An 11,725-nucleotide genomic window follows, 5' to 3' on the forward strand; every position below is an offset into this window, starting at 1 on the left:
GTTGTTTTGTTTTAATCTGGACTTCATGCACTTGGTAGTCAATAGTTTCTGGCAATATTTGGTTTACTTTTGTTACTAAAGAAGAAACGTTTCAGCAACGTATTAGTTCTGGTTGTTTTGTTTTAATCTGGACTTCATGCACTTGATAGTCAATAGTTTCTGGCAATATTTGGTTTACTTTTGTTACTAAAGAAGAAGAAACGTTTAAGCAACGTATTAGTTCTGGTTGTTTTGTTTTAATCTGGACTTCATTCACTTGATAGTCAACAGTTTTTGGCAATATTTGGTTTACTTTTGTTACTAAAGAAAAAGAAACGTTTTCAGCAACGTATTAGTTCTGGTTGTTTTGTTTTAATCTGTACTTCATTCTCTTGATAGTCAGTAGTTACTGTGAAAGTTTGGTTTCTTTGGTTAATTTCTGTTACTAAAGAAGAAACGTTTTCAGCAATGATTAGGCTTCCTTATGTAAAGTGCAATCAATTTCTTTTTCTCCTTCTTTTAAACTCAAGATATGAAAACCTAGTGGTCAACTTATCGGGCTGCGTATCGTAGGATCTAGGGTACCACTGAACATGTTCCTCACTTTAAGCTGTGAACACGCTATAAACGTACATTCAACTCGTTATACTGTTCAAAGAATCAGGGAAAGCTTTAATGGCGGCCAATGCTGCTGGCTGCCTTCCCTCTAATTAGTACTTCACAAAAAGAAACCTGAACCGTAGGAGTCTCTGACCGGGCCACACCCCAGTGGCACAGCGGACTTACAACGTTAGAAACCGGGTTTCGATACCTGTGGTGGGCAGAGCACAGATAGCTCTTTGTGTAGCTTTGCGCTTGACTACAAACAAATAAATTGACTGGTCCATTTAGCCCACATGCGTATAAGATGGCGTTCATTTTTTTTTTTAGTTTTAGTAAAAACAAAATAAAAAAGTATATAAAATTATAGCTTCAGAAGCGATCATTGATAGGCGTATAATTATTGTAATAAATCACATACTTCAGTATTTATGTAGTATGAGCGTTTTTAAAACCTTTGTTCGCCTGGTTACTGCGATGGTTTTAAACAGAGACAGAATGGCGACGATCAAGAAAGAGAGAGATCCAAAAAAGTACGTTTGACGAAGTTGAAACATGTGTTTGCTAAGCGCTAGATAAAACACTTATCCTAGAATTTTAGCCAAAGCGTCTGTATTCGTTTCAAAGTGACACAGGGACAAATTTACGACTCTTGTGGCAAGGGATTAGAAGCAGCCGCGACCACCCGATAGCAGGACAGGGCACAACGGATGTTTCAAGTAAATTCAGAATCGTATAGGATTTTACAGTGTTGATTTTTTTGCGTGACAGCAAAAATCCCAGTTCTTTGGTTTGGCTTGCTAACTTACTGGTGTCTAAAGCTCTAACGTAGGGTGGGCTCGAATTCTTTATCTTGTCCTCCTGTTTTTTCCAGGAAACCGCTCACTGGGAGCAGGAAGCTTATGGTGAGGACTTTAAAGATTTAACATGTCAGTGAAGAGTGTTTTTTTTTTTCTGCTTTCATTTACTTTTTTGTGTGTGTCAACATGATGAATTCAGTGTATTCCCACCTGATGAATTTAAACTAAACATTCTATGGAGACTTACCTCCAATATCATGCTGTTTTAACCTGTTTCAGCGATAAATAACGTCTATAAAAACTTCAAAACTGGCAATATGTAGATCTTTAGGTTTAAAGCGAGTCTTTCTTTTCGTCCAAACTAAATCAATTGGATCTATGCTATCATTATTTTTACCACAAACTTATTCTGATACTACGGGTCCGAGGGTGGCCTTGTGGTTATCGTGTCTGACTAGAGATCCGAGAGTCTCGGATTTGAGTTATGGTGCTACCAAACACACTTCACACTTTCAGCTATGGGTGCGTCATAAGAATGATAGTCAATACTTTTAATCATCAGGCGTGGGTGCGTTATAAGAGTGCCAGTAAATACTGTTGATCATCGGCTGTGGGTGCGTCATAAGAGTGATAGTCAATACTGCTAATCATCAGCCGTGGGTGTCTCATAAGAGTGATAGTCAATACTGCTGATCATCAGCTCTGGGTGCGTCTTAAGAGTGAGAGTCAATACTGCTATTCCATTAAGAGTAGTCGTTTCCGGCGGCTGGTGCTGCTGACTGGTTGCCGTCCCTCTAGCCCGCAGTTCAATATTATCGTTCAAGTAAATAAACACACAATCTAACCCTAAAGATTTGTCTAGCAAATGTTCACATTTTGACACATAAAAAAGAAAACGTTTCGTTTTATTTCAAGAGCTCACATACACACATATATTCTTTTTGTATGTGTGTGTGTGTGCTTAGAAATGTTCAGCCTTCAGATCTTACACATTGTATATGAATGTGTTACTTAACTCTTGATGTAAATGTATAAACAATAGATACTTTTGAAGCATAAAGAAATACTGTTGTACTTTCGGTACTAATTATGAACCTTTCACACAGAAAATGGCTTTTCAAGAGATCCTTTTTATATTTAACAATCTCATATTGTTGAAAATTGGTCGAAAAAGTTGATCCTATGAAAACACGACTTTTCAAAGGATCACGTTATCTTTAACAGTGTCACATTATTGAAAACCGATTGGAAAACGTGATTTATATGAACACGACTTTTTAAGCGATCTCGTCATTTGTAACTATCACATTACTGAAAAAATTGGTTGATAAACGTGATTCTGTGAAAACACGACTTTTTAAGCGATCTCGTTATCTGTAACAGTCACGCTATCGAAAACTGTTTGAAAATGTTATTTTATGGGCTCTCAGTTAACACGAATAGTCAGCATAAAGTCGAATAGAAATAGTAGGTGGGTAAACTTGGCTACAGAGAAGAATAGATGAGGGAGATTGGTTTTTAGATAACTGTTGGTTGGAAACGTAGCGTCTTGTTGGTATATATATATATATATATAAATTATAACCTGATGATGAAATTTCATTAACCTGAAGGATTGCAGGTTACACTTGTACGGAAACAACAAACTTGTAAGGATTTTAGTAGCTTTCTTTTCAAGACTTATCAAAACAAAAATTCCTTCATATGTAACAACTATTTGAGGTTTGGTTCGTTCGAACCCAGGCAATAATTATACAGAAAACAAAGTTACGTACAAGATAAAAAAAAATACGAAACTGCCTGAAGTTGGATCGACATTAAGGAAATGCCAGACTGGTAATCATAGCGTATCTGTTAAAGATAAGACACGAGAAAAACAGTGTCAAAAGTTATTCTAAGAACAAGAAAAAAAGAGGGGCGGGGGTCAGATGATATGTTGTACATGCTTCTCATTCCTTCTAACAACGTGAAATATCTTGAAATCTGTTAATATTACTCTGCTCTTAGTGAAATTTGAGTTTTGATCCTAGTTAACTAATGTGAGCCAAAATTCACTTTTGTTTGAAGGAGTGATTCTCTCTTGCCATTTTAGCCACTAGACTTCATCTTGGCGCCATTTAAGATCTTATAAGTTTGTGTTAAAGTGACTTAGAAGATCTCGTATGTTTTACCTTTACTTTCCTACAAGATGGGTCCCCCACCGTTGGGACATCGGTAAGTTTACAAGCCTACAACTACAAAATCCGGGGTTCGATTCCCCTACGGTAGACGCAGCTGATAGCCCAATGTGGCTTTGCTCTGAAACAAGCAAACAACATGTCTACAAGCTGGTTTCTCGCTTGTTAACTCTCTTTATGTGTCACTTTTTTAAGTTGTAGTATTTCTCTGTGGTTGACTGGCGTATTCCTTATATTCGACGCTTTTTTTTTGTAAAAATGCTATTTATACGTTGGTTTATAATTGGAATAAACGCAAAAGGTTACATTAAAAACCTATCAAGCTATAACGAATAACTCCCATTAACTGGTCTGTTCGTTTCTTAGTCAGATTAATATAAGTGAAAATTTGTTGTAGACTTAATTTATTGTCTTACGATAACAATATTCGTAACATACATGATAATTATTTCACTAGATTTGAAGTGTTCATGAAGTGTTCATAACTCATGAAATTCAATTAAATATTGTCATTTATAGGTTCTATAGTAGATTTATTGTTAACGAAATTAAATGAGTTTCTCTAGTAATATTTGGTATGCAGTTAGATTATTGTTGTTTTCTCAGTGCAGAGCTACACAATGGGCTATTCTTACTCCTTCCACCTTGGAGAATCGAACTCCGGATGTTTATGTTGTAAGTTCTTAAACTTACTACTGATCCACAAACTAGGACTAGGTTATAGTACGGTTAGTTAATATTAGTAATATATATATATATAAGAATACAAATACAGGTTATCTGATTGAATATTTCGCGATTAATTGCCAAAATAAGTCTTATCATTATTCAAATCTAGACGGTTTCTTTCATTAGTGAGTTTGTTTCAGCGCTACATGGACTATCTTCGATAGGCGTACTTGATTTTGAACTGATAGACGACAAAAAAAAAAACTTTTGGGAAGCTATAATCGAATAGTGAGATTTCACCGTCACTCTTATAACCTAACCAAGGCCCTAAAGTGTACGATTTTGCTGCAACGGGACGCGAACCGTGAACTTTCTGATCCATAACCTGTCATGCTAATGCTAATCATTAGATCACGCTCGTCCCTCTTTATCAGCGGTGATCTTGTTTGAAGGTACTTGAAACCTAGCATAAAACAAGATATATCCATTGTGATCATCGATCAACATTCATGGTCGTCTAGCAACTGAAAACTTTTTCAATTAAAGTGTTGTAAAATAAAAATCATGGTTATCTAACAACTGCCAAAGGTATTTTGGTCAATCATGGGGCCTGGCATTGCCAGGTGGTTAGGGCGCTCGACTCGCAATTTGTGGGTCGCGGGTTCGAATTCCAGTCTTACCAAAAATGCTCGCCCTTTCAGCCGTGGGGGCGTTATAAAGTGACGGTCATCAATCCCACTATTTGTTGGTAAAAGAGTAGCCCAAGAGTTGGCGGTGGATGGTTATGACTAACTGTCTTCCCTCTAGTCTTTCACTGCTAAATTAGGGACGGCTAGCGCAGATAGCTCTCGTGTAGCTTTGCGCGAAATTGAAAAACAAATAGATAAACAATCATTGACTACATGGCTTAGAATATTTGGTGCATTTATGAAAGGGAAAGTTATGATAAATAACGTTTCCTCTTGGACAAAATGTTCAGGGTGTTTTGTATCATTAGCTTATCTAAACACAAAGCTACACAATGGGCTATCCGTGCTGTGCCAACAACGAGTATCGAAACCCGACTTTTAGTGTTGTAAATCAGCAGACATATTGCTGAGCCATTGCGGGAGGACTCGTTGTCAACTTAAAGTTGATGAATAGAATTAATAAATTCTCAACTACTTCCCATATTTGTACTGGTGGAAAACTTACTGAGTATTTAATTCGGATTACTTCTACTCCAACACAGCGCACAATAATTTAATGTTCTTAGTTAAAAGCACGGTGTATAAACGGTGTAAGTTGGAATGCAGAAATTTTATTGCTTCAAATTGACGATGAAATTCTAACAAGAAAACGCTCGAAATAAGCCTGCCATCGAGTTTTAAACAAACGTGTTGTGTGCTCGCCAAACGGCTACCAAAACATATATCTCCTGCTTGCTCTAAAAAAGTTTTCATCGTCACAAATTCAGAACGTGTACTTTTCTGCTACCTTCTTTTTTTACATAAAGTTCAATTCAGAACAGTTCAGTATCTCCGACGTGTTATAACCGGAACTTTAGAAGAAAATATGCCCTTATATAGAGTATGGAAACACGTGAGATAATATTTTAACTACAAATAAAAGATACAAAACCAGTATATTTACCCTTATATGGAGTATGGAAACAAGTGAGATAATATTTTAACTACAAATAAAAGATACAAAACCAGTATGTTTACCCTTATATGGAGTATGGAAACAAGTGAGATAACATTTTAACTACAAATAAAAGATACAAAACCAGTATATTTACCCTTATATGGAGTATGGAAACAAGTGAGATAACATTTTAACTACAAATAAAAGATACAAAACCAGTATATTTACCCTTATATGGAGTATGGAAACAAGTGAGATAACATTTTAACTACAAATAAAAGATACAAAACCAGTATGTTTACCCTTATATATAGTATGGAAACACATGAGACACAGTACTTCATTACCATGGCTCGGCGGTAAGTCTGAAGACTTCTAACGCTGAAAACCGGGTTTAGATACCCGTGTTGAGCACAGCACAGATAGCCCATTCATTGTGTAGCTTTGTACTTCATTACAAACGAACAAAATTCATTACCGGGTGATTCTCAAGCATGTAGTCGTGATATATTGTTAAAAAAGACAAAATCGTTATCTTAGAACTCTAAAATCCTGGATTTGATTTCCGCGCTGAAGAGTGTGCAAATAGTCCATTGTGTAGCTCTGTGCTAAAAATACAAAAACAAATAATGCTCTAATACTATATTAGATTACGTTTCTTATAGCTATAATGACCAGAGTGCTCCTCGGGCGTAGGTTCCGACTGTTTAAAAAACAAATCTGCTCGATTATCAATTTTCTGTCTAGTTTCTCTGTGTATCAAAGAATTTCCTCTTGTGTTTTAATTCCGTGACGTAATGGCTTTAAGGGTCAGTTTCACGCTTCAATCACCAAACACGCCGTCAACGTAGCTATAGCCTGCAGTGTAGGTGCTGGGTGGTCATTAACAATAGACTGGTCATTTAAAGCTCTGCTGAAAAAGACACGGTCAGTCCAATTTTGTCCGTTGGTGGGGGCAGCTGTCGTTTAGTTAGTTTTATTACCCAATAAATCACTGAAAACCAATTCACTATTCTGCCCTTCTTTCAAGCCAAGACCTAAAAACGGAGTTGTATGTTCTAAAAATCTCACAACATGAGTCTCGTGACATACACTGCCATCTGCCTCTGTTTATCTTCACTCGTGCAATAAAGAAAAATTTGTAGAAAATTGACATCAATTGGTAGGCCCAACGAGCGTTGAAAATATATTGAAAGGACGTAGAGAGCAACTTTTGTAGGCCAAACTTAAGTAAGAAAATAGTCGTTTGTTTCGTAACACAGATTATTCTGGATGCTATTCACCTTTATTAGTATGAAGCTCTGCTTTTAAACGTTTCTTATTATTACAGCATTCTTTTGGTACCTCTGTAAAGAACGGGAATTAAGATGGTGCTCAGGTCTTTTAGTTATATTCATTTAACATCAACGCCTTCATAATAAATTCACACAGAAATAAGAGAACATTTATCGACTTGTTGTTTTCTACATTTGTAGAATCACATCCAAAAATGAAAAAACATGTTTGTATTGTCACCTCAAAATACCCAAAAAGTGTCTTAACAAAGAAAACATGTTCGCCCTTTCAGCCGTGGGAACATTGTTATGTAACGATCAATCCCACTATTCGTTGGTAAAAGAGTAGCCCAAGAGTTGGCGGTGGGTGGTGATGACTAGCTGCCTTCTCTCTAGTCTTATACTGCTAAATTAGGGACGGCTAGCGCACATAGCCCTCCTGTAGCTTTGCGCGAAATTCAAACCAAATCAAACAAACAAAATATGTTTTTAGGTTCACGTGCAATTACTTTAACCCATTAATATTGTAAGGCCCGTACGCAGAATGTTAAAAAGAGGAGTTCTAATTTGTGAGATCAAAAGCCAACACATATTGTGCGAAGCACAATCAGCATGCCAATGCTACTGGGGTTTGGGGGCATCCCCCCAGAAAATTTGTAAAAAATAGGTGCTACGAGATTAAATCTGAGAGCAATTTTGCATGAAATATAAACAATTACATGGCTGTTCACATAAAATCAACAAAGATCCAAAACGTTAAATACCATAAGCAGCTGTGCTATAATTATATAAGCATATTTTTCTTTTACATTATAAAAATAGTGGGTTCGGCCGAATCCACCTGCGTACGTGTGTGATTGTTATATCAAAGTATTATTATGCTCAATTCTTGCATCGGTATTGATTTAATTAAGTCTACTTTTTATATTGATTTCTTGCTTTGTCAACGTATTTGTACTTCAAAACATATATCAAGTTGTAGGTATTTTTATTACAATATAAATATATATATATATACAAGTTTTGCCATTGTTAGCACAAACTGTAAGTGCATAACGTGCTAACAAGCTGTCTCTCAATCCGTGAGTTTCCAAACTTTCTACTTTCTAAACACAAGGCTCCCTCCGCTTCTTGACTCACCCCCCTCCCCCCACGAATTGAACTTATACATACTACTGTTAAGGTATTGTGTATTTTTTGTATGTGATACGGCCTCCAATCACTGTTTTATTCTACGTATGTTGCTACAAAGGGGTTACATTATTGTTCTAACGCACAGCTATGTTAATCTGTTGATACTTTATATAAGTCATAATTATACCGTTGTCAATGGGTAAATAAAAAGTCTAGCTATTACGTTTATTTAACTTCTATGAAGACAGTTGAAGTGCTGGGTCATCAGATATTCAAAAGCTCCTGGTCACCGACATGATTATCTCTTTCTACACCCCAATCCCGCAGAAGGCTTCTAGTTTCGAGTTAGCGTTTCATCAGTTCTTTTAGGTCGAAACACGATACAAAGAAGATTTATCGCTACATCACTACACACTGGTCAGTGCTAGCGGAAAATTTACGTTCGTTGTCAAACGGGGAGGTGGTCTTGTTCAATTGGCTTTTATTCATTCCTTCTTGGACTCGTGCCGAATTTTGATTGAATCGTGGTTTAAAGTATTATTCCACACGATTTCCTCTTCCTCTAGATTGTGAGACTATTGTTGGTGGTGACATGATTAGTTATAATTTGGGTCATCGATTGGACAATGGTTATCCAGAACTTCCAGAAGTGTTGCTGATAAATATAGACACAGTATTGTCCAGTCGACGAAGAGGTATTGCCAGTTTTTACATGAACCAGAAGATCGACTGAGATTGGTTCTATTCATCGTGTTTACTCATTTACATGAACCAGAAGATCAACTGTGATTGGTTCTATTCATCGTGTTTACTCATTTACATGAACCAGAAGATCAACTGTGATTGGTTCTATTCATCGTGTTTACTCATTTACATGAACCAGAAGATCAACTGTGATTGGTTCTATTCATCGTGTTTACTCATCTTATAAATCTCCTAGTGAATGAATGGTGGTCTTCACACCAACACGAGACCCACTACGTGCGAGACTATGAGATTGTGCTTGTACCACGAAATACGGTCTTCCTTAGATTCGGGGTTTGAGAGGGTAGTGAGTTACAGAAAATAGTTTATTATCATTAACTTCTGATCAGAGCAAGCTAACAATATAGTTTAGACCCAAAAACAAACAAACCTGTAGTTAACATAACAAGTTTAACATACCGATCTAACTATGCACTGGCCCGGCATGGCCAGATGGTTAGGACGCTCGACTCACAATCTGAGGGTCGCGGGTTCGAATCCCCATCCCACCAAATATGCTCGCCCTTTCAGCCGTGGGGGCTTTATAATGTGACAGACAATCCACTGGAAAAAGAGTTGGCGGTGGGTGGTGAAGACTAGCTGCCTTCCCTCTAGTCTTACACTGCTAAATTAGGGACGGCTAGCGCAGATAGCCCTCGTGTAGCTTTGCGCGAAATTCAAAAACAAACTAACTAACTATGGGTATGCAGAGTCATAGAAACAAAAACTTCTACCCATTAGAATGCACTGATTCGTCAGTTGGGTATCCTTACTCCTAGATGCAATATTATCCACTCATTTCTGAAAATTCAGCACAATGCTCTCGTTATAAGTAAACACATATTATGTTTACCGTGTTTCACATCTTTAGGTATACGCTTGACAAATTAACAATATTGTCTTAGGAACCTATTAAAATATTTAACATAACTTGATACATATTGTTATTATTTATAATTGGTTTGTTTGTTAGTGTAAAGCAGAGCCACATTGGGCTATCTGCTATGTCCACCGTGGGGAATCGAACCTCGGGTTTTAGTGTTGTAAGTCAGTAGGCTCAAGGCTATCCCACTGGGAGACAGTATAAGAGAAAACTCAACACTACAGTTCTAATTATTTTAAACGTAGAGGTGAGGTTGGTACTTTCGATAAATGTGACTTCGTCGTTGCGAAATAGTTGAACTTACGCTCGAGATTTTTATTATGTATTTAGAAGACACTGTTGCAATTGCACAGTTAGGACTAATAATGTAGTGTAGTTAGAGCTAAACGTTTAGTTTATTTATTTGGAACTTTTATAAGATAATTTAACTTTGGGATAGTATTTGTAGTTTGTATGTATGGTAAAGCTACTGACTGCAGTCCCTAATTTTGAGGTACTGACCAGAGGGTAAGCAGCACTCTATTATTCACCAATCACGTTAAGGGATTGACTGTCACTCTTATAACACACCCAGAGCTTAAAGTGGGACTATATTTTGTGGTATCGAACGAATTCGAATCCGGCTCGCCAGATCCGAAATCCAGAGCTCTACCACCGGGCCTAACTTTTGGGTAGAAACTGCAGACGATAAATATATTCTAATATTCGGTGTTCTACGTGTTTTAAATTACATATTTGACTTTTACACATTTTATGGAGTTTTTATGATCTTATCATTTAAAATTTATAAAGGGTTAATCTTGCTACGTCATTTGATGGAGTAATAGTAGCTAGCAATTCGAATATTGTTTTTTATGTTGACGTCACACGCGAACTTCTCGTAACGCCAATTATCATTTGTTGTTCAACACTGGGAAACTGAGAGTTTATAATAAAGTCTTTGCATAAGGAATTAGAAATAATCACCGAGAAGTGAAAAAAACAACAACAGTTTTTCGAGTCTTCCACATTTCATGACCCCCGAGCGACTCGTGAAGTAACTGTAGGTCTGCTGTTTTTCGGACACGTCCACAATGTAAGCAAACACCAAACACGTCGTATTCTTTGTCCAGATGTAGATATTTTCCCTGGCTAAGGTAAACAAAAATTTAACGCTTCTGTGATTTGTCATCCAGCCAAAGTACACAAGGTCAGGCCTGATTCATAACAGGCAGTGATAACGTGGGTAGCTTTTCAAAATGAAGAAAGAAAGAAAAAAGCGCAGGCTCTTCAAAGGCAATTTCCGTTTTGTAAAGTTTGTGTGTGTGTGTGTTATGAACTTATGATTATGCGAGAGTAAGGTAAGTTTACGGGGCTTAACCACCTAACGTTGGCGAAGCATTGGACACCAATAGGCCTAATATTTGTGGTAAAAACATGAATTGTAGATGCTGTAGCTTTTATCACATATAGTAGGCCTGTTGGAATTAAGTAATTTGTTGTCGTAAAACTTTGACGTAAGGGACGAATATTACTTCAAACAGTATTTTCGTCTAGCAGTATTATAAGATCGTCTTATAATTTTATTCACGGTTACCAATAAGACAGTTATACATTATGAGTATTATTGACTGGCGGTTTAAGCTTTATCTCATAATCTAGTATGAAAAGCTTATTAAATAATGAACAGTATATTATTCTGTGCACTTTTGGTTTGAGTTACTAACACAACGTTGTCGTGTTATGATTTAGTAATTAATTGTATAATAGAATTCTATAAATAGATTTTTAGTTGGAACATAACTCAAAGGAAGTTAAAAACAATATATATATATATATTGTTACGACAGCGGAAGCCAC

Source organism: Limulus polyphemus, unplaced genomic scaffold, assembly GCF_000517525.1.
Source record: "Limulus polyphemus unplaced genomic scaffold, Limulus_polyphemus-2.1.2 Scaffold1434, whole genome shotgun sequence".
In the NCBI taxonomy this organism is placed as follows: domain Eukaryota; kingdom Metazoa; phylum Arthropoda; class Merostomata; order Xiphosura; family Limulidae; genus Limulus; species Limulus polyphemus.